This window comes from Lonchura striata, chromosome 3 (assembly GCF_046129695.1).
Source record: "Lonchura striata isolate bLonStr1 chromosome 3, bLonStr1.mat, whole genome shotgun sequence".
Lineage (NCBI taxonomy): Eukaryota > Metazoa > Chordata > Aves > Passeriformes > Estrildidae > Lonchura > Lonchura striata.
Window position 1 is genome coordinate 72,162,050 of NC_134605.1, and position 27,410 is coordinate 72,189,459.

A 27,410-nucleotide genomic window follows, 5' to 3' on the forward strand; every position below is an offset into this window, starting at 1 on the left:
ATTATTATTTTTTGTAAAGATGACTTGCTGAGTCATTTAGTGAGTCATTTGCCAATCTGCCTCAATACATAGTTTAAATTGTTTTCCTTTTATGCAATAATTTTTTCCTTCTATTCTCCTTATTTCTGAGAATAATTAGATTTTGTTATTAGTGAAACTAATAAAGAACCTATCTTTATTCCAGAGAGACAATTGCGTCAAATGAGTGATCTAACAAATGATGAAGTGAGGATGCCAGAATAAGTAAATGCTTTACCCCCTACCTGGGAGACTTGCTCTATCATAAAGTAGATTTCTGCAGTTATGAGGGAATGTGTCAATGACCAAAAAGATTTTCTGCTGGTTATTTTTTAGCTGTGAACTCAATTTCTCTCCTTAATATCTCACTATTTATGAATAGCAAATTGACTTAAGGCCTAAGACATGACATAATATGAGAAGTCATATTCATTATGTCTACACAAAGAAGTCTGACTTTTATTTCATTTTATTTACTCATTTTCTTTGTGTTAAAGTCAAGCACAAACAGTTTTCTGCATTATGTTTTAATGACTACCTTTTCAATTTTTGACCAAAAAGATCTGTAGAGAGAGGAGTATAGAGAAAAAACCCCTTGATTTTTCCCACTGTGATTATATAAACTATACAACTTTACAGGTTTTTAAAACAGCACTTTTCTAATGAAGGCAGACGGCAGACCCCAGTAATATATACCTATTAAACATACCATTAAATATGTCATCAAGACTGCTATGATGCTGTGCCTTACATCAATATGTTTGACTGTGTGTGACTGCAAAGGGAGATGAAGCACAAATATAAACAAGGCAAAACATATACAATCAGCAATTCAAAGACTTGTCAAGCACTTTGAGATTTAAATCTTTACTACAGTAGTGCTTGACAATGGAATAATGTTGAAATAACTGGGCGCTGCTTGCACAAGAACCAGTCACCAGCAAAGATTAAATGAGATGATAATCTTCATATTCTCTAATATGTTCTTTTCATCCTTCCACTACACAGACAATAATTCACCAATTAAATCAGAATATTTACAAGTTTAGTTGTTAAACATCTAAGAAGGTCTCAATTTCAATTTATATAAGAAAAAAACAAACTCAAAAAAAATACTAAGAAAAATTACATTAAATTCAAAGAACAATCTATCTATGAAAAATAAAATATATATAGAATTAAATATATGCTAAAAAGTGAATATAGTATTTTTGACATTGCAAGGCCATACTCCTGGAAGATAAGAAATACTGGAATTAGTTTAAGTACAACATTGTGCAATTATGCAATTCTATGCGAATTTTTGTAAACTTTGCTTTTTTCCAGTAGCCAATATGGACAAAAAAATAAAATATAAAGAAATATCTTCTACACAGGACAACTGTACCCTCACATCATTTTCTGTGGAACATACAATGAAGCACTTTAGCATTTTACAGCTAGTGACATGGAGACAGTATTTTTTATTTTATAAATAGAGATAACTAATTAAATTAACTGAAGTATTTTCATTGATCTGAGAAGTAGTCTGTCAGAATCACTAGCTTAATTAAATCAATTTTTTTTTCTCCAGCTTAATAAAGAAAAATACTAGAATCTTTGCTAACAGTAGGTAATGGGAAGAAGTACTTTAGACTAGGAAGATCAGGTGTTAAACAACTGGAAAGATGCTACTCTCACCCTTGCCTGTGATAAATGGCTACAGGAAAAAACATGACATCACAACAGTGGTGGCTGCTTCAGAATTATTAAGTGTTTTAGTATTTTTAAGTCTGGCATATTTGTCAAGTTTTGCATTAAGTTATTCTCTAAGGCTGATCTTCTATCCAACTCAGAACAAAAGCTCTCTCTACTTCTTTTTCTACCTCTTTTTTAGCACAGGTGATATAGAACAATTTCCCATTTTAGCAGTAAATTATTTGAGAATCTAAAAGCTTTTGGACATACTTCTAAAGAAAATAGAAATCTTTTATGTCATAGGCCTGCTCTTTCATGAAAATCAACTTTTTTTTTTTAAGTGCTAGAAAACTAAATTCTAGCAATCTCTGTCAGTATAAATGAGGAGAAATTCTTATTTTAGCAAAGCTTTCAATTTTTTTTCCCCACTCATAGCTGCACTTTCACCGTTATCTTCAGGGATTCTGCAGCCATTGTGAAAACTGCTGCCATTAATTTTTAAAGAAAAAACCCACTCTCATTTAAAAAATAAACATTTGGGATCTCCCAAGGCAGGTTGCCTTATAGATATAGTATAAAATGACAAATTATCCTTGAGCTGACTACATACCTTTTCTCACACAGTCAGGAGCGCTGGCATTTTATCACTGCTAATTATCTCCCTAGTACACTTCTTGGTACAGCAAGCTATCAGCTTCATAGAGCTGGTCCCAAATGCCTATGTTAATAACAGCATGTGAGCAATATTCCATAATGAGTCACAAAGCAAGCTAGAAACCTGCCAACATCGTCATCATCTGCATCCATCCTTTCACCCATCTCTTGCAAGAGCCTAGTTTATCTAACCAGACTCCTTTATTTAATTGGACAGAAAAAATATTTTCATGGGTTTAAACTCCAAAAGGTAAGCTCTGGTTGCTGTAATTAAAGGTACACAATTGCATGGTGGACTTTATGCAAAAACACATAATATTTATTAAACAATTATTTTCTTGCAAACTTCTAGTCATTTTCATTCCATCACTAACAAGGTTACTAAAGTCTTTGAGCAGGTAGCTATAACAAGCTCTCCCTTCTTCATTTTTTATACCACAATTGAACTGAAAGATCACAGCTGGTCACTGCAAAATGATATGTCATCATATCTATAAAGTTTTATTTGCTACACATTGTAAAGGATACTTTTTTCTTCTTTAGCATAACACATTTATTCTTCATGTTAACATTTCAGAATGTTTTATCTATCACTTTCTGTGAGATTCATCTGTCAATTATCACTTTCCCAAATTCCCAGTTCCTTAAGGGAGGCATAATATACATTGGTGCTGGTGGTAAGACACTTGTAGAAGAATTAAAGAGTAATGATGAGGAAGCAAAATCAAAGTCTTTTTGTCAACCATCTCTTCGTACCCTATACCGATAGATAAAATTTCTTTCTCAGAGAGAATCTAGGGAACACATTATCAGTATATCTTGCATCTTTATAATTCACAGAAATTTATTTTTTGTGATCAACAGAGTCACTATCTTGTAGAAGGACAAGTTATTATGTGACTGCTCCTATGTCAGCAGTGGCCCTGTCTCCCAGAACTGATAGATTTAGAAGCCTAATTGGTCAAGCTGTTACCATTCAGCTTCAAGAGGCAACTGGAGGTAGCTCTTTTGTTGAACAGAGTAGGTAACTGTGTTTTCCTTTCTTGGAAGTTGTGGTTTTAATCCTGACTAGTGTAGAATCATTCAGTGCAATTTCTGGTATTTCCTAGAAAGCCATCAGACAAGATAGTAGAATAGAATATACTAATTTAGGAAGGTCACCATCAGGATCATCAAATCCAACTCCTGGCCCTCCACAGGACCCACCAAGAATCACACCATGTGCTTGAGAGTGTTGTCCAGATGCTTCTTGAAATCTGTCAGGTTGGTGCTGTAACCACTTTCCAGGGGATCCTGTTCCAGTGTTCAAGTACCCTCTGCATGAAAACCTAAACCTAAACTAAAATGATGTACAAACTAAATAAATTTGATCAAAAAATATAATGTCTAATGGTGTTTCAAAGAATAAAGTTATTATTGTGTTATGAGTGAAAAATATCATTTTTTCTAGCATTTTTTCTTCAATGAGCTTAGTACGTTCCTGAATTATGATTATATTAAATGTTTATGAAGAAATAAAGGTAAAATAAATTCAGGCCATTGGATATAATACTAAAGACTTTGATTCTTAGTATATTTGGTGTAAGGGGCTTGATTATGTGTAGGCAATATTTACATTACCTTCCTTATGTCCCATTAGAGAAAAAAATTTTCCTCATATTTATTCAAGTAGATTAAAAAGATTGACAGAATAAAAGAGTAAATAGAACAGAAGAGCTTTCATACTGGACATTTGAATAACGCACTTGCAGGGTTAATTCATGATAATATTATAGCAACAGACATAATTTTGATGTAATTTAAAGTAGATAACCAGCAGAGATGGACTCCCTGATTGTACCATAGGAATGGAATAAAATAGTATTTTTCAACCACTGATAGATAGCTGGTTAAGTGCTAACTTGTGTTCTGAAGTTTTATGTAGATTCTTTCCCAGACCGTACACAGAAAGCCATATGACTTTTTACCAATTCTTGTCCTTATTTAAAAGAACAAGAATAATTATTATTTTTAAAAACTTATCCCCACAATAAATAGTGGATTTATTTATTTATTTAAATTCTGATTTATGTGATTCAATATGTATATCCCTTTCACACTGTATATTTCTGCATCTATAGAGCCTTTTCGGAAATAAATTCAAAACAGTTTTCTTACTGCTTGATAGCATCTACAATGAGCACTGCTAAAGTGCTTTTTTCCCAAGATCCTTCAGAATTTAAATCTTGTTCTGCTAAGCAGAGAAGGTTAACATTGGGAGTATGCAAGCACAGAGCAAAATCCTAGCAGGTTATGGTTTGTGAGTACAATTCCTCTGATTTTTACTGATAAGGAAGATTATTTTGTAGCTTACTTTTGATGTATAATATTCCCTTGATTACCTCTGCTGAAGGTGTGGATTTCCCAAAGGAAGGACTAGTGTACTGCTTATTTAGTTTTTTTTCACACTGTGCTCCCAAATATGGAGTAACTACTTGTGAAATCTATCTTCAAATTTTTAGCCCTTGATGCTCCTCCAAATTCACAGACCCCATTTAAGACAAGGACCATCTCTACCCATAGGGATGATTCTAACAGAAAAACAAATCTGTCTCTGGATATATTTTTTTTCCTGATGTGTAAACAAGAATTTATGTTGAAAATATTACATTTATGTTACCTATAGAAAAGTTGATTTCTTGGGAATTGCCTGAAAAATGCTTGGAATAACATTCAGGACAATTATTGAGAATAGCATTAGAATTATTGAGAATCCTAGGACCCGCATCCTAGGATTCTCTTTAAACTGAGTGAAATTGTGCCTGGAACAGCTTGCTGGTATGACCAAATTCTTGACTCTTAAACTTTTTTCTTTTCTCAGGGAGAAAAGTGATAAACTGGACATAGGGTGTAATTAAATTAGGGTGCTAGATCTAAGAACTTAAGCAGAATACACAACTTTAAGTAGTAAAAATTTGTAAGTGAAATGAAATGCAGAAAAGAAAACACAACTTCAGGTTAAACTTAATATACACTTCAACTGTATTTAAAATTGTTTTGCATTGAAAAAATAACCTTTTCTGAAACCAGACAGGTATATAAATTTAATAATAAAATTTATGTTAACTTGTGAAACAAAATTGCAACTAGTGAACCGTAAAACTGTATTAAGATCTATTCCAGATTTCTGACTCCCTTAAATTAGACAGAGAACTCTCTGGAAACAAAACAAAACTCTACCCTACAGAACATCAAGACATCTAAGAGGCAAGAAGCAGCAAAGTCATATACTAAAATGATAAAAAGATTATAATGATGAGGATGATGATGACAAGAAGAAAAAGGATAATGTCTGCAATTTTGGAGTGTTTCCACTCTCTCTTGCTGTATATGTAGAAAGAAACATGGGCAGCTGGCGTACCAGATGGTTTGTATTTGTGACACCCAAAGCAAAAAAAGTTTGGACTAAAAAGAAGTTCTGTTAGCATTAGCACCAACTCAGAATCCAAATTATGGTTCTTCCTCTTAGTCTCTTGAGTAGATTAATATTATAATTCAGCAAAACACCTGAAAAAGCTAGATTCTTTCTTTGCATTTTAATGAATTTATTTTAATTGTGTTCTCAGAGACATAATTTTCTATGAGATAGAAACAGAATGAACACACTGAATTTAAGGTATGAACAGATTTTTTCACAATGAAAAAATCCCAAAATGCCATCATCTTTTGTCCTGCTCAGTACCAGTGCTTGCAGTTCTGGAAACCCAAAGAACAGTTCAAAATATAATTTCCAAAGGAACATGTTGTTTTCCTCCAATAGTGAAAACCAGGTTCCCACTTTTGGGAATTTTGTAGTTGGTGATTTATTGAGCCACAGAAAGTTGAAGCAGTTGCTTCTCTTTTTTCTCTAAAATCACCACCCAAGCCACCACCTAGAAAAATAGATGATTAATATCAGATTAAGTTACAGATTTCCGTAAGAAAAATAAAATTGAATTCTCTGGCAGGCAGCTTAGCTAAAGGGATAAAAGCTTTCTGTGCACTCTTGCTGTGTGTTGAGTTTTTGATGGATCATAATTGTCATTTGTTTTTTCAAGTTTCAAGAGTGAGACCCCAGAAAAGCTTTCTTTAGAAGTAATGGAGAAAATAGACCCATTAAAAAGACAGATGTTCAGTTTCAGATGTCTCTTTTAGAATAAGAAGACCTAAAACCTGGAAGTTTTCCTTACTTTCACACAAGGGCATCTTTTAAAGTGACTAGCTCTGGGAAATACACATCTGCATTTTGCAAGATGAAATTCATCCAAGCAGACTACCATCACATGGAGAAATGACCTTCACAGCTGTTTGTTAATTGATATATTCTATTCTTTAATAAAAGTTCAAAGGAGGATAGGAGAAACTACTATGGATAGTCATTAGCTCACTGCTGATTATTATATGCATTATTTTTTTCCCAGCTGTATGATTCTATGGTTCTAAAATGAAAGCAAATGTATTAATAACTTAAGAGAGTAAAACAATTTAAAATTTTATTAAAAATAATTATTTCTAATTGCTTATCTTGGGAGATACCACCATTTATATCTAGAACACCACAAGACAATTGTGTTTTATTAACTTATTTAATTATTTATATGAAAAAAAAAAATAAGAGAGACCAATATTTTAGGGGGCAAAGATAGAACTAAAAAAAATTACAATTTTTTGCTTAATGTACATCTTACATTTCTACACACTTAAAATTTCAGCAGCCTGCTCTCTGTCTATGAAGAATTATTGCTGGCTTATGAAAATTAAAAAGTGTAGAAAATTTTATGGCAAAGAGAAGTGATAAAGAAAAGAAAACATTAGTAAGTTCATCTTTAAAAAATACACTAGCGTATCCTACACATAGTAATAGTGTAAATTAGGAGTATGAATTAGGGGCATTAAATCATGTACTAATTTTGTGACATGATTGTAAAAAAGGCTAAATTTTTACTGTTTTCCCACATTTATAATATTCTGAAAACAGAGAAACTTTTTCAATGTTTAAAAAGGATTCAGTCAAACTGTTATATGTCTTCTTTCCCCTAAACCTAGTAAGATTCTTCTCCATATTTCAAACCATGTGTTTTATTTGACTGGGGTTTGATTTGTCATATACTTTCACAGTTTCCTTGAAAGCTGCCTTGAGTAAGGCCTTGCTGTGGTTTTAAGAATATTCTCACAAGTCTCTCAGATGACTATTACATCATGTAAATGGCCTGACTTTTTAAAAAAAACCTTCTCACAGTGACATTTGATGCCAATAGACCAATGGAAAATAAAGTATCTGTGAATATAATTTGACAGGTAACAGTTCAAGTTTTTATCTGCATAGGGTTTTGCATAATATCTACTGCCATATATTTTTTTCACCACTTCTATCTGTCTAGAGATAATTTGATTTTAGCTGCTCCTATGTTTAAATGGAAGATTTTCAGAAAGGAAAATGTAGGCATTTTGAACTGACGGATATCTTTATTTCTTAAAATGAAGTACTAGTTTTTTATGTGGTACACAATAGACTAAGAGAAACTTTTGAAACTTCTGTCTTAGAATTTAGGGTAGCTGGACAGTGCTTTGCACTATTTTATAGGTATTTGTTGAGGTGCAAGCTCCTTCAACAGTTTGGTTTTTTGTTAGTACAGTCTTGTTTAGCTCATGTCAAACCATTTGAGACAGTGTGAGGGGTGGCTGGATATATTTAAAAGCCTGAATACATGCTGAAGAATGAAAACAATGTGGTGATCTCAGATGAACCTTTGCGGGGGGGATTGGTGGTGCAGGTTTTTGTTGTTGTTGTTGTTGTATTTCTTTCAGAACATAGTGCACTGAAAAATCCGTTCTCAAATACCGTCAAGCCTGGAATACTTACCATATACCCTAGTATATGAAATTTGAGAAACACTTTGAAAAGTTCATAGATTTTAGAGAAATATTTTTAATTTACTGGAATTTTGACATATAACTAAACCAGGATGAATGTAATGCTGGCATCAAGAAACATGGACAGAAATATAAAGCCTTTTGGTCTCCATGACGTACCCTTTATATGCATTTATAAGCAGCAGCTGAAGAAACATACACACTAATAGTAAGGCGGTGCAAAAAAACATGCTGCCTATGTGTGTAGAAAGGATAAGAAGTACGCTTATTTGATCTATGATTTTAATCTATTTCTATAATTGTTTTCTCTGCAAGATTTCTAGATTTATTCTTTTTTGAGTGTCATTCACTCTGGGCTGTTACTTTGGTATTTGCCTTGGCTGTCTTCTTATTAGCTTCCACATTCAACAGTTACCTTTCTCAGACACTGTCACGCTGATCCATGGTAATGAATTTCTTTCACCTATTCCCTGAGAAAAGCTTTACACAGGGACAACTATGGAAATTGTGAATGACATAAAATACAATTGTCTCATGGTATTGTAAATAGTTTCTTATTGACTGATTAGCTGACTAAGCAACACTTGTCACTATATTTCAGTAAAGCTAATTAAATTCAGTGGAACAATTTTTTTGGTTAATATTAATAGAGATTACGGTTGAGTTTGGGTTTTTTTCCTGTTGTTTAAAAGGAATTTATGCAATTTCATTATCTTCTGTGCTTTTGGAACATAGGTACATATATTCATTTACTTGCTTTGCCCACTAGAACCAAATGAGCAGTTCTACCAAGATGTCTAATTCAGGAGACAGCTAAACAATCTCTGCTATTTGGGGATTGTGCTTGAACATTTAAAGCTTATATTGAATCCAGAACAAAAATTCAATTATCTATATTACCTATGAGCATATTTCATTTCTTTGGAAGTAAAAGAAAACACACAGATTAAACAATAAAGCCATGCAGGAAATAATCCAATAAATTCAACAAACCAGCAGTGACACAATTTCCAGTAATTTCCAGTAATGTATAGTCATATTATAATACATCACACTAGGAGTTCCAGCCTCATGAACACCCAGAATACTTTATATAAAAAACCCGGGATTTTAGCTGTAATGACTGAACATTCCTAGTAGTGTTGCACCTATTTTCTAGCATTGTGTGACATAATTTTGTGGTGTCTATGATTCCTAGGCAATTCATGAGGTTCTTACATGCCAAGAATTATTACAATGGTACTTAGTCCTTCCTGTCTTAGCACCAAGCACTAATCTACTGTCATTACCTTAAGAATACCTCCAGTTTTCTCTCTTAATATTATCATATTCAGGTTTTTCTTTATACTACAACCTTATTTTCTGACACCTTCTGACTCCCAACTTGCATATCTTTCACTAGATGGCCAAATATCCAAATGAGGGCAAGTGCAACTCTATTCTTTTTGGCTAATTCTTTTTTTGTGTCTTGCTACATTCTGTGCAAGCTTTTGACAAAGTGATTAACATGTGCTTTCTAAAGCAGCAAAAATCAGTGGGTTTGGAAATGAGAAATGCATCACCACTGTTTTTTTAGGTATAAAAAATATACCTAAGTTGAGTGAATCTGTGTTTCTATAGCAAATCCATTTGCATTAAGTCTACTAAGTTTCTCTTCGCTGTAAGCCATCAGGCACATGGTAAAGACTGTGCCTGATGAAAAACAAGAGTAGAACTTTTTGACTTGGGTGACAACTATTTTAGCAGAATAAATAAGATGACGAAGTAAAGCTAACTTTGTTCATGTTTATAGCAGAAGGCCTAACAGCAGGACAAAATGTAAAGGAAAAAAAAAAAGAAATAACATTCAGACAAATTAAAAACACTGCCCTTTAAAGTTTATGCAGAAAACTGATTGGAAATATTGAGATTTTTTATGGTAAAATGATGAATCCTCTGAAATTTCTTAATGCTAATATTAGCTTTGGAAGACATAACTGAGCTTGAATGGTGTGCGAGAAAGAAACAGAAATCAACATATTTTTATAGCGCTTTGGTTGTCTCAACAGTTATATCTTTATTGGAGATTATGTTTGGATCAGATGCACACTTCTGAAGTGAACTTTCTAATTGTCCCTGTGTACTACAATTTGGTTCATGCTGCCAAGCTGTCTTGGAGAGTGCTAAGCAATTTCTTTCTGATTAAATTAAGCTGGAAGATGCACTCCAGGATCACATCTAAAGCACTATAACTGCTAATGAGCACTCATTACAATAAAACATACGCCTTTTTGTTCCTTTGGTTCAGACTGGTGTGGCTGTTTTTGTGGCTTTTTTGGTTTTTTCTTTTTTGTTTTATTGAGGGCAAGTGTGTGTGCTCACTACCTTAAACAGAAAGGGAGAAGTTTTAAAAATTATGACCAAGCCATTATGAGTCTTTTTTCCTACTATACTTTAAACTAGGGTGTAAATTTAAAAAGAAGAGCTCCAAGAAAAGGTATCCTGCCTTCCCAGACACACAGGAAAACAGAGCTACAAGGTAAAAGAGAGAATCTTGAGAGAGATATCTACTAAACCTAGTTAATATTTGTTTTCTCTATTAGTAGAAGACATATTATGACAATGAAAAAATATAGTCCCAGGTCACAAAGTATATTAATAAAAGCATAGCATCCCATTTTTCTGGCTTTTACACAGTACTATTTTTCCATAGCTATTCTTCTGCATCTCTCTCAGAATGTAAATATACTACTTAAGTGTCATTTTTTGACACTTGCTATCTCAAAAGCACAAATAGTTTTTATATAACATCTTGAGATACTATATCAACTAGATAATTTTCACAAATTGGAAACTGGCCAAAAATTCTTGTCAGCATACTGACAAAACTGACTTGTGTGAGGCTCAGAATGAAAATTATAAAAAATGCTGGAGTAATGTGATTTAGCTCACATGCTGAACTGATCTGTTACCTGCATGTGAGAACAATCAAAAGTCCTGAATCATATACTCTACATAAGTCATATTTTTAAAATTGACCTTTTTATACTGCTTATGCCAAGCACAGGAAACTTCCCATCTGTAAAAATGACTTCAATTTTTTTTGACCTTTATTTAATCAATAAAAACATGAAATTTGGAAAGCTAGCATGGTTTAAACTTAGATTATTTGATCTGTTTCAATACTGAATTTTAAAAAATGGATTCTAAATTAACATTCATATTTATTTAGAAGGACACCTTTCCATGACCACCCCATTACAAATATAATTAGAATTCAGATGGGTTTTTTCTATTGACTTTATTTTATCATAAATGTCTCCATCTTAAATAAATACAAGACTGAAAGGATAAAAATGTTACAAGCACGGTATTGAAACACAAGAACTACTGATTTCTCACCTCTGTGTTTTTGAGAAGCCACCTGAAGTCAGATTTTTAAAAAGTGTTCAGGCACCAAAAAAATCCATAGTCAAAAGTAATTTTCTAAACAGCTGTGGTGATTTAGAAATTTTTTATTCTTTTAAACTGCCTTGAGCTATATATCATAGGTGCATTTGCAACTGCCACCAAGAAAGATGTAGAGGACAAAGCATTTGTTCCAGTTATGTTGTGCTATTTTAGGAATCTGAACTAAGCTCAATTCTAGAGACTAATGTAGCAGCTTTAGTCCTTCTGGGGTAGAAATGATACCATCAATCCAAATAACCAGTGTGTACCTCAGCTGCAAGTAGTAGTAAACAGCAGAATTTCCGTCTGGCGGGTAAATAAATTCCTTTAAATTGCTGATAACTGTGGATTACTACACTAGCCTGAAAAATACACTGACAAAGACATAGAGGTTGAACTATCTCCTGTCACCTTTGTGTGCCTATGTATACTGGAAAAGACCGTCATTTGTTTTTCAAACATCTCAATGCAAATGTTTACAAACAGACATCATAAACTCTAAATCTGGGCACTACTTTGCAATATGTATTTTTGAAAAGCCCATCTAATTTCCTTTCTGTATGAGGTGTGAGTGTTTCTGTTGCACTGCAGTGACCACTCACAGTGCTGTTAATGAGTGTTTGCTGAAGCCACTGAAATTCACATGCAGCATAAAGATTTTTGTGATGAAGATGTCTTTCTTGAACATATGGACTATGTGTGCCTGTGCATGTATGTGTATGTATATATCCATATTCAATGGTAAGTATGATATATAAATATCTGTGTATGTATATATATATGTATATATGAAAATATGTATATGTGTATTAAAAACATATACATATGAACTCTAAATAGCAGTGTAGGTCACAAAACACTAATTCCTAAAACTAATGAAAGAAGACATTACTTTGCCCAGAGATTGAGGAGAAAAGTATTCATTTTCCTGGAGTTGCTTCTGATAGTGAATTTGTATTCATGAGAGTGCATGAGACTAATGGTAAAAATACCCCACAACACACATTAGTATCACATGCTATCAGATACTTAATATAGCGTTTTAAAAGGTCAGGATGTTATAATTGCATATGATCAAGATTTTTTGTGGGTTTTTTTTTGATTAACAGTAGTAGGAAGATTATTTCCTTTGGGTTTGAAACAGCAACACAAGTTCTTATGTAAACTTAGTAACCTAGGCTTGTCTGAATGTCCTCTGTCATATAGGCATTGCAATAAATTACAAAAAATATGTTGGTGTTCTGGCAGACAATGGCCTGTGAATAGTTTCAAAGAACGCACTTCATGATCTTTATTAATTCCTAACTTGTTAACTTCAGTTATAGATACGTCTTTAAAATAATTTTGTGCATTATTCATACACTAAGAAGAAAATTTGACAGCACTTCCAGTTGCAGAGGGGGAGACATCCATAGCTACTGTATGGAGCTTGCTGGTTTTCTCATTGTGCACTATTGAAAGTCATTAATTTTATCTACTGGCTTCAGAGGTAGAGGACCATGCTTTAAGGGATCCAGGCCACATCAAGTCATAGGATAACTTCACAGCACAGCCAAACTGGGTAATTGGTGGGAGAATATCCCCAGCTTATTTCTGGTCCATGTGCCCAGAAGGCAGGAGAAAGGAGAGCAGACTGGAGAAAAGATGCTGGGGCATATTTGATTGACCTGCATAGCTGGGTTTTGGTGCTGAGGATCGGTTCCAGATTCATCATCTCATATATACTCACACATGATTTATTTTGTAGTGGGACTCCTTAATGCTCTGCTTTAGGTCTAAGTTAGACACTGAGATTTTCTATTAAGACCACAGGAGAGAACAGAAGCCTTAAGATATAAAAGGAATGGCATAGTGCATAGGAGCTAGCTATAGCTTTTTTTCAGAATACATTTCCTCTCAACTACTTTATCAGACTGAATTGTATTTCCAGATCTATCTTTAACCTTACAATCTTGGATATCTTTAAAAGTGTCAGTGCAGTTTCATGGACCAATTGACTGTAGGCAGATTGAAAAGGTGGATTCCCAACAGTAGATATTTAAGTGACTTCAGAATGTATCAACTTTTTTGACTTTGGTAGTAGCTTGAATGAGAAATTTCACATATTTGAACCGTTATTTTATTCCTCTAAGTATCTGACAGATGCCAAAGTCAGATTGTCCTAATAACTCAATGAAAACAGAAATATTAAATGCAATACCTTCTTGAGTATTTACAGGAAATATTCTGCAGTATTCAAAAACTGTCCAAAATGTGCTTTTTGATTAAGAAAGATTAGGTGAGAGCAATATTTTACTTAACTGTGAGGTTAAGGGAGCAAGTTCTGAGAATGAATTTTCAGTCTGCATGTTCTGAAATGCCCATGATTTTACCTATTAACATGAAAGGGACTAGTAAAGTTTGAATATTTAAAAAATAGTCATAAAAATTAAAGTTGTATTTTAAAATTTACATTATAAAAATATAAATGGAAAATATTAAAAATAAAAACTTTAAATTTACTTTTTTTTTAACAGTGTGATTGAAAACAACTTTTGAATATATTTAATTTTAATACTACTACAGTGTCATGGTTTGACGCTGGCGCAATGCCAGTGTCCCCATGAAAATACACCTTCCTGAATAAGTGCTGTAAGATGCGATCAGAAACAGAGCAGAGCTTAGAAATAAAGGAAAAATAACTTTATTAAACTACTACTATGATAAAAGACACACACTAAATCCAGAATTAAAACCTTCCAAAACATTCCTCCTCCCCCAACCCCAACTCCAATCACAATGAGACACAACTTGGACCTTCAATCATCACCCTTCAGATAATCAATACTCAGTCCATCAAGGGAGAGAGTTTCCCTTGCACCACAGATCTGCAGGAAACACAGTTGCCATTTCTTGTATTTCCATGTCACACATGGCACTGCCCGGACAAAATCTGCCTTTCCATGTCTCAGTGCTCTCATCACTGTGCGACTGTTCTTAGGGCTCCTTTAAGGATGCTTTGCTAAAGACCAAAAGAAACAACAGTCCAGTTTCTCATTTTGGGATCACAGTCCCCCCCATTTTCCTCCTCCCCTGGTGCCAAGGATGAAAACAGAGATTTTCATCTTCCTGAAGACAGAGGGCATCATCACACCCTCCTCAGCTTTTCTCTGCTCACTCCATTCTTGCACTGGTAGTTGCTGAAGGAGTCTCTTGGCTCACCATGCATCCCCCTAAAAATGCAGTCTATGTTGCAGGAGAAATTGATTCAGTCTATGGCTAACAAGAAAAGTTCAGCCAAAAGCCACTCCATCATCTCCCCCTCAACCTTCTTCTCCTAATATCTCAAGTCCCAGTCTGTCTCTCTTCTCTTTCAAATCAAGTAATTTTTCACAAAGCCTTCATTTCCCAGGAAAGAGTTAAAAGTCCCAGACTCCATGGAGGGCTGAAATCTCAGCCCAGGACTCTGTCAGGAAACGGTGCCTTTCCCACTAGCTTGTTGGGGAGAACAAAGATATTTCAGGTTTTCTCCACCCTTCCCGCTGGAGCTGGCCCAGCTCGGTTCCAGACCCTTCACCCCCTGGCCTTCCTCTGCAGGCCGCATGGGTCCCCTCCCCAGCCCAGCTCGCGGCTGGGCAGGGGAGGTCTGCACTCTCCTATGACCAGAACCAAAGAGAGTGAATTCTCCTGGGAGTTCTTGCTTTTAACCCCCTGTGTTGTCAGGAGTGTGTCCAGCCTTCAGTGGTCAGTCCAGGTGCCAATATCCAAACCTGACCACTGACTGGTTTGACCGGCTTCTTCCTGAGAAAATTCACTTCTGTGTCAAACCACGACATACAGTAAATTGTAAAATTCCCTTGAGATGTGTTAAGGGATACTCCAATTTAAATCTATGAATTTATTACCAAAATGAACTTCTGCTTTCATTTAATCAAAAATCCCCCTAAAACCAAATAAATTCCGCCCACCACCACGGCCACCAAAATAATTATTATGTATGTGGATAGTTTAAGCATCGTTTTTAGCCACATTTTGTGGTTACAATTTCTATGCTATTTCTCTATTCAAGAGTTTACAAATATATTTTTATGTGTTTATAATCTGCTCTGTATGTTTTCAGTTTTTTTCTCTCCTATCACTTGAATATTAATAACACGAACATATATAATTTTCCAATATAATGTATTTTGAAGCACTATCATGTGGTTTTCTAAAAAGATAATGCTGAAACAGATATACTTTGGATATGAATTTTCCCAGACACTCCAACTCTGAATCAGGCCCTGTGACTTCTGTGAACATATATTTTTTTAGTAAGTCTCTCTGAATTCCTGACTGTCATGGCTCTACTATTTCAGACATCAGATTGGCATAAGGGTGATCTAGAAAAGGCCACCAAATAAAGATGTGGTGAGCAGCCAAGACTAGGAAATCACATTGTTCCTGGCATGACTTCAGTTAAAAATCAGGTGGTAAAGGAATATGCTACTGCCCACATAAAAAAAATTATAATTTTGAAAAGTTTGGCTATTGCTGACTTGGATAATATTTGCAGCAGGATTATCTGGGAGCACATTGGCACATATTATTTATGTATGAAATAGTCTCAATTTTCTTCAAATTTCCTTCTAAACTGTTTTCTTATATACCTAAAATGATTTTCTGGTTCCAAAGACAGGTCATGTCTTTTATTCCTACCTCAAAAATACTAATCCTGAATACCATTATTTTTAAATTTTAATAGTAAAATGAACTAATACATAGCACTTTTGAACCTTTTGACTCAAAAAACTTTATAAATATCACCATCAGTTTTCTCATTTTACCCTGAAGCACAGAGAAAATTAAAGTAGCCAAGAAGCTTTTGTGAATACTTGATACCAGATTCAAGAAATTAACAATTTGTTGTGTTTTTAGTGAGATAGTCTACAATAGTAGTCAAAAATAGGTCCTAATGCCCATGAGTCAGTCTCATCAAAAGAAAGCAGCTGCTACATCACAGTACTGAGAGCAAGGGCCAGAATTCCCTAGCTTTTAAAAATGTCAGTGCTATGGACTGGCAACCATGTGGAAGTATTCATCAGTGGGGTTTTTTTTGTTTATTTTTGGTTGGTTGGTTGTTGTTTTTTTTGTGAACCTAGAGGGTTGTCTTTAAATACACTTTTGCTCACATTCGTCACTAAAGCCATGGAATTAAACTCAAAATCCCAAACAATGTTTTGAAAGCATAGAGTTCTGACAGACTTCACTCTCTTAGAAAGGGTGACTAATTGTGAGCATTTAAAATTTTCAAAAATATATCAGTGCATTTTAATTTCAAGCTTCTTTTTGATACCTAAATTCTCCATTGTAGTGAGGAACGGTGCTAATAGATGTACTAAAGGGTCACTCTGGTGGCCTGCTTTTCTGCTAATTTGCCTTTGCAGCAAGAAAAGGCTTTCTGCTTGAAATCTTCTGATCTAAAAGACCGGAACTTACTCCAGACTGGACAGACAGCTATGTGGTGCTAGTTAGATCCTGTTTCCTTTGCTGCTGCTTTTCATTGACTATAGCAGACAAGAGAGTACACCAAAATATAACAAAAAGTTGTTATTACCTGACACCTAAACATCAAAGAAATAGCTTCCTTCCTGGTTTGTTCTGAGTAGAGAAAAGAAAAACAATAGCATATTTGAGGGGTAACCCTGTGCCTTTCTGTGTTTATTTACATTACAGCTCAGCAGCACACATGACAACCAGGTTGCTGTCATTTCCTGTGCTTAGGGTCAGACTCATTATGAACTCAGACTGTTGAAAGGCAGTAATGCAAAGTTCAATTGTTAGGCAACACTTTTCTCCCAGAAGTGAAATTTCGAAACTGAATGACCAGGGCTCTATAGGGTCCATGGGGTGTACACTAGAGTCTTACCAACACTTGACTTACCAGCAACAAAGAGTTGTAATTAGAGCCTACATTTCTCTTACAATCTACATGTACACAAGAACAATGGTCCAGAATTCTCCATGTCTTCCCCTTTGTTCAGTGTTATATTACTGCTGTCTATGTGGTGTATAATCGACTGTACAAAGACCACAACCAAATTCACTCTTAAGTCCGGTGCTAAGACAGTTCTTAGAGAGAAAATGTGTTCAAGGTTTCATATTTAATCAAGTAAAATTCCACAAAAGATACTCTTTAGGACCTGAGATGAGAGTGACAGAGAACAGTAGAAAAAGTGTGTGTGTCTCTTCCCAAACTAGGACTCTCTTTTAAACCAGGAGAAAGTACAGCAAAATGCTGCAATAACCGTCTTCAATAGTATTCTGCTCAGACTCATATATACCCTTACATAGACACAAAGTGCATTGGCAACATCTCTAGCTTATTGCTGTTTCATGCCTAATTCTCCTAATTAACATGATCAGTGATAGGAAACAGCTAAATGAATGGTCTCACTCTTTATAATGAAACTAGCTTTGCACTTGTGAGCTTTTTGCCATTAGGCTCTTGGAATGATTCTCCAGTTTATAGTATCTGCCTGGAACTGGTCCATACAAAACGTAGAGCTGGAATAAAATGTCACTATGAGTATTGGTCGGGAATTCTCATGTTATCAGACTTCAGAGCTGGCAGTGGAGCTTTCCAGACTTGTTCTTTAAAACAAAAGATGAATAAGCTATAATGACATTGGATACGTGTGAGGTCACACTTATTGTTGCCACAGGCTAGGAAGGTATGATTATAGCTTAATTCTGGATGTTTGGGGAGAGACTTGTCTAGGCTAATGGGTAACTAAAGAGCTGGAATCTGTCCCAGTTAACAGGGAAGAGACAGCTTTGTCAGCTCCAAACTAATTCCTTTATAGCCCTATTCAAACATACATAAAATAATTCATTAGCGTAATAGCAAAAGAAAATTATTTCCCCAAAAGACTAACAAAAATAATTTTATACATTCTCAAAGTCTGGATTTAAGAAAAAAATATTTTAAACATCACATTGTGAATGGTTCTAAAGGTGACATTGTATCTATATTTTACTGTCAAAGAATTTTAAATACTGGCATTGTGTGCTTTGTCATTCCTCAAGCTTCATAATCAACAATTTTATGGTGTTATAACAGAAAATGTGAAACAAAAGGACTTATTCTTACATGGTAGCAAAAGATAATTTTCAGTCTTGGTGTTCTAAGAGGTTTGTGCAACATTACGGTACATACATGTGATTACAGAAATGTAATCTTTCTTTTTTTTTTCAAGAAAGTGTAGGTGTTGTGTTTATGAATAAGATAAAATAACAAAAAAAGAGAATAGTTGGTTATTACCTAATAAATTAACTAGGCATTCTAATTGACCTTAACCTGTAGAAGTCTAGATAGACATTTTGTTTGGCTAAATTATTAAATCAGATCTATTGCTAAAATATCTGTATGACATCAAGTAGTTAGCTGAGAAAATAACATAATTGTCACATCAATTTCTCTTCTTTTCTATGTAGAAAAGAAATAAATTTAAATCCATTTTAATAAACTTACAGCTAGATTTGTGATAGAAAATAGAAAAGTAAGGACAAGAAAAGTGGGAAACTATGAAAAATTAAAGCTTAACAGAAAGAAAATCAGAAAAGCTAAAATATATCAAAATACCATTGTGCATGTTTTTTCTCTGAAATGATAGGGAATTAATATAATACAAGTTGAGTGACCAGCATTCTAAAATGTTGTATGATGGAAAACCTCAATGTAATGTAAAATCATTTGCATGAAAACGTATTAAATTAAATTTAAACTTATATTATTTTACCATTCTGAAGAACAAACATTAAGTCAATATGTTGTCTCAGAATGGCAGAACTACACTGCTAAAAGAAAGGGTTTATATGGAATGTGTGATTTTTGTGCCCTGATAATGATAAATTATCCTAAGATTCTCTTTAGTACAAAGATAAACCTTCAACTCTGTCAATAACCAATTTCTTTCAGTCACTGTTTTAAGTTTTTTTATACCACGATTAATTAGCTAATATTCTGGCAATACATTTGATTGACATATTCTGATTCCATCTTGTCAATGGACACATCATCTTTTGGTATTTCTCACTCCTTTACTGTGGTTTCTTAATTTTTTAGCATATTATACAGTCATCTTTTTGTCTTTCAGGAATATACAGAATAATTTAGGCTGAAGTCTTCAAGGTCTTCAAGACTTTTAACTCTATTTGAGCAGCTTAAGTTTTGTTGGTATGGCTTAATATTAAGATAACTTATTTATTATTATTCATATTAAGATAACTTGTTTACTAATTGACTGGGTACCTATTTTAATTGAAATAATCAAGTATGCAAACGGGAGATTAGTTTCAGCAGTATAATTATGTTCTTGTCATTCACATTTTAAAGTCATATTTCTAAGACAGGTGGGTTCCATAGTATTATTCTAAGTTTCTCCTTTCACATTTTTGTAAGCTTAAATTTGTTTGGCCTCAACAAAGGTCATTAAATTATGCTAAAATTAGTAGGTTTTCTAGCACAATGACACTGGCTACTTTTGAATGACTGCATGAGACTGTGTGACTTGTGAGAGGTACAGAAAATCTGTTAAAAATTGACAGAACATATATTATCATATGTAATAAATTGGTTAGTCTGAAATCAAGAGTCCAAGAATTTTAGGAAATGCTGTTTACATTTAAAGGGCTATGCTAATATTTTCTGCTGGGGGAATGGATTTGTCCTGCTATATTATTTCCATCTAAAATTAGGTGCTTTATTAGTGCCATCTAAAATTAGGCAGGTTTCCATGACTGTCATTGGAGAAAGATAGGCACTCCAGCTGACAATTCATCCTTGCTATCTGGGACATGTATAGTAGGATGGGGTGAATCACCTTCTTTAAGTGCCTAGAGGAATACCAGGTGATGATATGGATTAGTCACCTGATTTTAGACAGTTAAAGCAAGATAAAGTGAAGTCTGATGCACAGTGTCCAATGTATTTACTGCAGCACTCTTCTTTATAGGCACAAAGGGTAAAAGATTTTGTCAGCTGAAGATAATGTATGGTCTGAACTGTTTATCAGTTCCCTGACCTGGGTTGCAATAACCAGCATGATTCCTGAATTAAGCAGGTGGATGGCATAGCTCCTGTAGTGACTGGAGTCTGGCAGCTCACTGTGATAAAAGCAAGAGAAAAGCTGTTTTCTGTGGCTACTCTTGTAAAAGAAAGCAAGCAGAGCACACAGTTTTTTGTCCTTCAATGCAAGCAAACAGGAAATCTACTACTCAGTGCCTGAAAGGTACTGGCATCCACATGCCCCTCTGTAGGTGTCAATCACATGTGCCTGAGAAAATAGCATCTGTTAAAAGGTTTCTTGTGTAAGTACATTTTCATCACATTACAAAATTTGAATTTATTGATGCATTTATACTCTGAATACAGTGTAAAACTCTGGAAAAATAGAATGAAAGTGAAATATTTTTCCTTCTGGGAAGAAAATGAACTCACATGAAAGTAAATCTCTTAAAAACTAAGATGGCAGTATTTGTATTTTTCCCTTCTAGACTGTGGTTAATGATTTCCTAACTGTAGATTTCATACTAACCTTAAAACATATAACAACAAAAAAAAAATAATATTTTGAGGATCATTACAATTTATTTCTTCTTTTTTTCTTTTATGATAGAAAAATATTTTCTAAATCCAAAGAGCTCAAAAGGGCTTTTCCAGATTCAGTTCAAATTGTGAGTATCCTTTTCTTTACTTTGTTTGTTTGTTAGGTTTTGGTTTTGGTTTTTGTTTCAAACATTTCCCACTAATTTACTGATTGCCTTATACAAGCATACTGGAGCAAACCTAGATTTTAGTAATAAGCTACCATTCTTTCACAGTAAGTTGCAGTGTTACTTTATAAAGCCGCAAGAGATACTGTGTACGGGTTCTCTTTCTGTCACTGTGAGTCTTTGGTGGCTAGAAAATGTTAAGGGTAATTATAATAAAAAGAGAAATACATTATATCAGGGTGAATTTGAAAATTTTGATCATTGTGTGTTTATTACAAGTTTCTGAAATCTCTTCTTACCCCTTCCCTTTTTTAATTCCATACTGCTTGATCAAAACAGATTTAGTGCATAGATTAAATCATGGAATAGGCATAGGACCCTGTACAATTTATGCACAACTTACATTTATTCTTTATTTCTTTGTTTGCAGCATATATTTATATTTAATTTACAGACAGATACGGAAATCTCTCAAGTAAGTAAATACCTTTTGACTTTTCATAAAGGTTGTTATTGCCTTCTTGCATAGGATGTTGGAAATATAGAGAAAATTAAATAAGTTTACAATTTGTGGTTTTGTTGAAAAATCGGTTTACTCGTCTCTCTTTAAAAAAAATTATAAAATCTTACTGTATCTTAAGAACAAGTAAAGGAATCTATCCTCCTAGAACTGAAAAAAAATAAGGGAAATACCACTATAGAAATGAATAAATAATAAAAAAGAGAGAAATGTAAGAAAAAAAAAAAGGAAATATAAAAAGATTAAACAGTGGAGAGGAAAAGGTGGAAAATTGAAGGAAGAAACAACAAAATACTTCATACTTCCATTGCATAGTACAAAGTAAAACATTTAGTAGGATAAAATGGTAGTTTTGTAAAAAATCCCACAACACCAAAAACATCCAGTTGATTATTTGTCTTCAGTATTCATTACTGCATCCTTGTGAAAGTATTTGGTATTTCGATTCAACTGATCTAGTTTTGGACAGAATTTGTACAAAGAAGAACTTCACATAATCCTGTAGCTATGTTGAAATTTTTATATTTAAATTGTTTTCTGCCTGTTGAGAAAAATTCAGTTCTTTTTTCCTATTGATCTCCACTAGAAGTTAGAAATTTTTAGATGGTATTTCCTGTCAGTAGCAGCTCCAAGGAGCTTCATGAGATCTTTAAGTATTGTTTAGGTTTTGAATATTTTAAATCTAGGAATCAGCCCTACAAGTGTAGATGAAACAATGTGTTGGATGAGGTTTTTATACACACACACACATGAATACATGCACACATGCAAAATCTGGTTCTGTGAACTGGGTGGGTTCAGGTCATCAGCAAAATACTGAGGTCAAAAGAGTTAAGACATTTCTTCCATTTTCTTAAACACAAGTTTCTCCAGACATCTGTACATTCCTTTTAGTAGATCAACTCATCAAGCTTGTGCTCGCATTTTAAATTAGTGAAAGTACTCTTTTTCTAGACAAGACAGGAGAACCTGAAGAGATTTACCTAACATCCCTTCCTCACCTCCTTAACAGTACACACAATCGGGACTATCAACTATTGATTTGTTTGGTAACCAGAACCAAAATTCAAAAGAAATACTGGTTGGGTTTTATTGATGTGTTTAGCTAGGTTTTTTTGTTTCTCCTCAAATTTAATATTTTTAGTGCAGTGAATGATCCAGGACTGATAACTCCAGGCAGCCACTTGAAGGTTTTAACAGCTTTAGAAAAGGATGAATGCTGAAATAAACTGCAGTATTTTTATAGAATAAATAGTAAAATATGTAAACTTGTTTTATTTTCTTCCTCTCTTCCCCCCACTGCCAAAACTATTAATCTGACCTATTGAACACATAATACATCATTATGAATATATAATATTCCTTCCAACAATTTTAGTGCAGATTAAGTAGCTCTTTTACAACACCACCCCCTCTGAATCTCACATAAAAGTGTTATACAGGGCCGCATTGTTTTGTGGTACAACAGGGTGAAAACAAATTCAAAGAATTGTTTATTTGCTTTCACCTGGGAAACCTATAATAGCTTCTTCAGATAAAATAAATTAATACTAATTTCACTGTCAGCAGGAATTCAGCCTTTCATTATTTAGATAAATTCACCTCTGTATTATAACTGTAACTCAGTGATGTCAGGAACCAAAAATAAAGAAAAGCTGCATCCTTTACAGACATATGAAAGCAGTATCATATAATAACCACAAAGCACTTCTACCTGTGTAGTCTACTAATGGCTTCTAGATGAAATGGGAGCAAATTGACTATGAAGAATCCAGGTTTAAAGTCTAGAAATTCATAAACTTGCAAATCAGGACAGTGCTGGTATGTAAGTTAATGGGAAAAATGAACAACCTCTTGTAATTATCACCTCCATTCTAAGCCTCTCTGCTTTCTTCATTTTAATCACTTCCTGTATAAAAGTACAACTTTTGATCATCTAAGCAATATTTTTGCTCTCTGATTTTGCTTCTACTCTCTCTTTTACATAGAACTTGACCATTAGCTGGGCTAATTCCATATGGGTTCTAGTCATGTAGTTAAGCTTTTTTGCTTCCTTCTCAACAGACTCACATCTTCCTTTTGTCATAAACTCTGTCTCAACTCTTCAATTTTTCTCGGTGCCAGCCATTTTTTCTTCTACTTCCTTTGTAAAAAGAAAGTTTGACATAAAACAAGTAGTTAATTCTGATCAGTGTAAGGGGATCTCTAGGTATTATTTCATTAGTCAGCTTGATTTAATTTACTCACCGGCACCCTTTTTTGGCATATCTTGATTTCACATTAAGCCCCACTATCCACAGATAAAACACATGAAACACACCTGCTGTGCAATGAGGAGTTGTCAAACACAATGATAGTTGGCTATACCTCCCTCTATAAGTCAGGATTTTCATGACATACCATCCACATACTCTCCAGGTAGTAAATAGCAGAAACTTGCAATTGACTGGTTCACTGAAACTACTTGACTCAAATTTAGTTCTAAGGTTTGAGAGAGTGGGAGTGGTTGAGTATATTTCTGCGTGGATTAGTTTGGTTGGATTTCTTTCTTAAGTAAAAGTAGAGAATTACCTTAATCATAAAAACTACAAGTATTATAAAAGGCTTACTGAACCACACCAAAATATTACGATCTCTGCCTCCAACAGAGAGCAACCAGGATGAAGAACGAAAAGGAACACAGAGCATCTGGATCTAATCTCTCTTATTTGACAATAAAACCACTAAGAGAGACAACTTAATGTTTTGGAGAGTCTAGTTAATGTCATCCTCAAGGCACGCCTTTAAAAAAATTGTTGTTATAAGATAACCCAAGCAGTGAGTACATGATCATAAGGTTTAAATAGCTGTTTTACTGCCTATTTGAACAGGAGGGGGGAAAAAAATCCAAGAAAAATACATCTTTCTGGCAAGAAAAAGGCATGGCAAGAAAACCAGGATGACAGTAGCAACTTCCATATCTCAGGAATGTCTCCATCCTCCACCTGCTTTATGACTAAGAGTCAATGCTGATGAACACCAATGTTTTTGTGCATAACATGAATGACGGAATAGAGAGCATTTTCCTGAGTATAGGGTGGAAAAACCTCGAAGTGCCTGCTGCCACTTTTCCTAATGGTTACTGCTGTCATTTTATGTAGCAGGTTTATCTGGAGGCTACTGTCAAGTGTCAGAATTGTGTTGTACAAACATTGCCAAAAAATATAATCAAAACGATTTATTTCTCCAACTTCTTCATAAAAATGTGCATGTTTCAACCTACCCTGCTTTGTCTAAGCACATAACATCAGAAATCAGCATTTCAAAGTCTGAAGGACCTTACTCTGGTTGTGACAAAAGGCATGGTCTCTTCCTCAGAACAACATTTCTTTCAGAGCCTAGGTGCCACCTTTCCTTGGTAGTCAAACTGACATTATAGATGGGAAACTTACACAAACACACTTCCCAGGCAGTTTGTGTTCTTTGACTTCATTTAGGTTAGGAGCTGTTCATAAGGACCATTATTACTTCAGTAATGAAAGAATGTAATTTTAAGGTCTTTAAAAGCATTCTGTGAAATCAAGATTTGAATATTTCTGGGAGAAAGAAATGTGAGAATAAGTGTTCCTGATAAAATATAATTTTTAAAGCCTCCAGATAAACCTGCTACATAAAATGAAATGGAGCATAGAACTTCAATGTAGTAGTCTTAAGGATTTTAGGATCTACTCAGTAACTAAATTATTATAAAAATTAATTTCATTCTGTTGCTTTAAAAAGAGTGTCCTTTTTATTTAGTTTGTTTTTTACCTCACATAGATCACAGATCTTAATGAAGGAGACCTATAAGTCTAATCAATTAATTTCATCTCAATTTCCTAGGATGGCAGATTAGTTGTTTCTCTTTGTTTTCACTTGACTCTTCTATTCAGAGCCACCAGCTTTTGGCAAAATTGTTGATATCATATGCTGGATGAGGTTGCTGGAAAAGAACTCTTTTCTGAAGGCTGCTATACTTGTTGCTAGGGATGTCAAAAATTGAGAAAATTTTCCATGCTGCTAGAGAATAAAAGCTCCTAGAGTGTATAGTTCTGCCTTGATGACTTACATTGATTTAAATATATTTGACCTCTTTTCCCTCCCCATGTTGTTGACTATAATTTCAGTTTGGTTTTCTGCTACAGGATATTCTTAAAATAATTGCATACAATGAAGAAAGAATTTTCTCTTAATATCAATTACACAAAGAGTGAAATAGGACATAACAGAAAATACCCACATCGAAACTACTCACAACCGAAAAAAATATTTTGTTTTAAAGAACTGCCTTACAATTTTTTTTAATTATAAAGCTTTATTAATGAGGAGAAACAAAACAAAAACTATTATTTTTAAATTCTCTAGAAAATTTAATTGGGAGAGAGCAAAAAAAAATAATGTCAGGCATTTCCTTCAAGTTCTTAGGTCTGGCTTAAGCAGTTTCTTTTGGGATAAGACAAAGTATATTAATACTTGCATACTATAAACAAATGCACAAAGAAAATAAAAAGAAAAGGAAAAGAAAAAATATCACTTTTTAACTTTTCTGCAGTTAAGTTCTTTAAAAAAATCAGTGAACATAGTATTGCTTTTCATGTGCCAATTTGGCCCTGGCTATGTTACACCAGCTGCTTTGCTAAGTCAGGCTCTTAATAGATGGCAAGTAAAATGAGGAAGATTGAAGACAGGTGAGAAGAAAAAGGCAGCAATAGAAATCAACACAGCAGGGAGGAAAGAGCAGAAAACTTATGTTCACACTTTAGGAGGATCTTCAGATGCAGCCATAAAGATGATATGGTGGCTGGTTCCTTCACTTATTTTGTCTGCAGAGGATGTTTCAGAAGATCAAGAAAAAAAAAAACCTCAGACATTAAAAAAGAAGAACCACGGATTTCAACATTCAGAGGCACCTGTTAAAGCCCACAGCTAAGCAGTGGGCTGATATATATATATATATATATATATATATATATATATATATATATATATGTATGTATGTATGTATGTATGTCTATATATATCTCCTTGCATGAAACTCATTCTGGTTAATGAGTTTTAATTGCATTGTAACTGATACCTGTGTTTGTGATCATCTGTCAGATGCCTTGAAACCTATGGCTGAAACAGAAAATGGTTAGAGGCCTATCAATTTGCAATAGCAAGGTAGGTGTTGCTTGCTGTAAAAACAAAGTAATAAACCTGAGGGCTCTTTCGAGATTTTTATCAAAGTCCCTCCACATCAAAATTCTAATCTGTGGGAGATTGTCATGGTTTGACACTGGCACAATTCCAGTGCCCCCATGAAAATGTGATCCCTACCTGGAATGCTGTGAAGTGGAATCTAGAATAGAGCAAAGCAGGCCCAAGCTTGATAACAGGAAAAAAACTTTATTAAACTACCACTACAAAAGAAAAGAGAAAACTAAAGAAGGGAAAAAAAAACCACACAAAGATCCAAATGAAAACC

At 34.1% G+C, this 27,410-nt stretch overlaps 1 long non-coding RNA gene across 1 annotated transcript in view; it reads left to right on the forward strand.

Moving 5' to 3' along the window:
• Positions 1-21,845, forward strand: part of LOC110472292 (uncharacterized) — a 96,147-nt gene extending 74,302 nt beyond the window's left edge. Inside the window, exons 2-3 of the long non-coding RNA XR_002465706.2 lie at positions 21,309-21,366; positions 21,836-21,845. This is a non-coding gene — a long non-coding RNA (uncharacterized LOC110472292). The remainder of the gene's footprint in view (positions 1-21,308; positions 21,367-21,835) is intronic.
• The last annotated feature ends 5,565 nt before the right edge of the window (positions 21,846-27,410 follow it).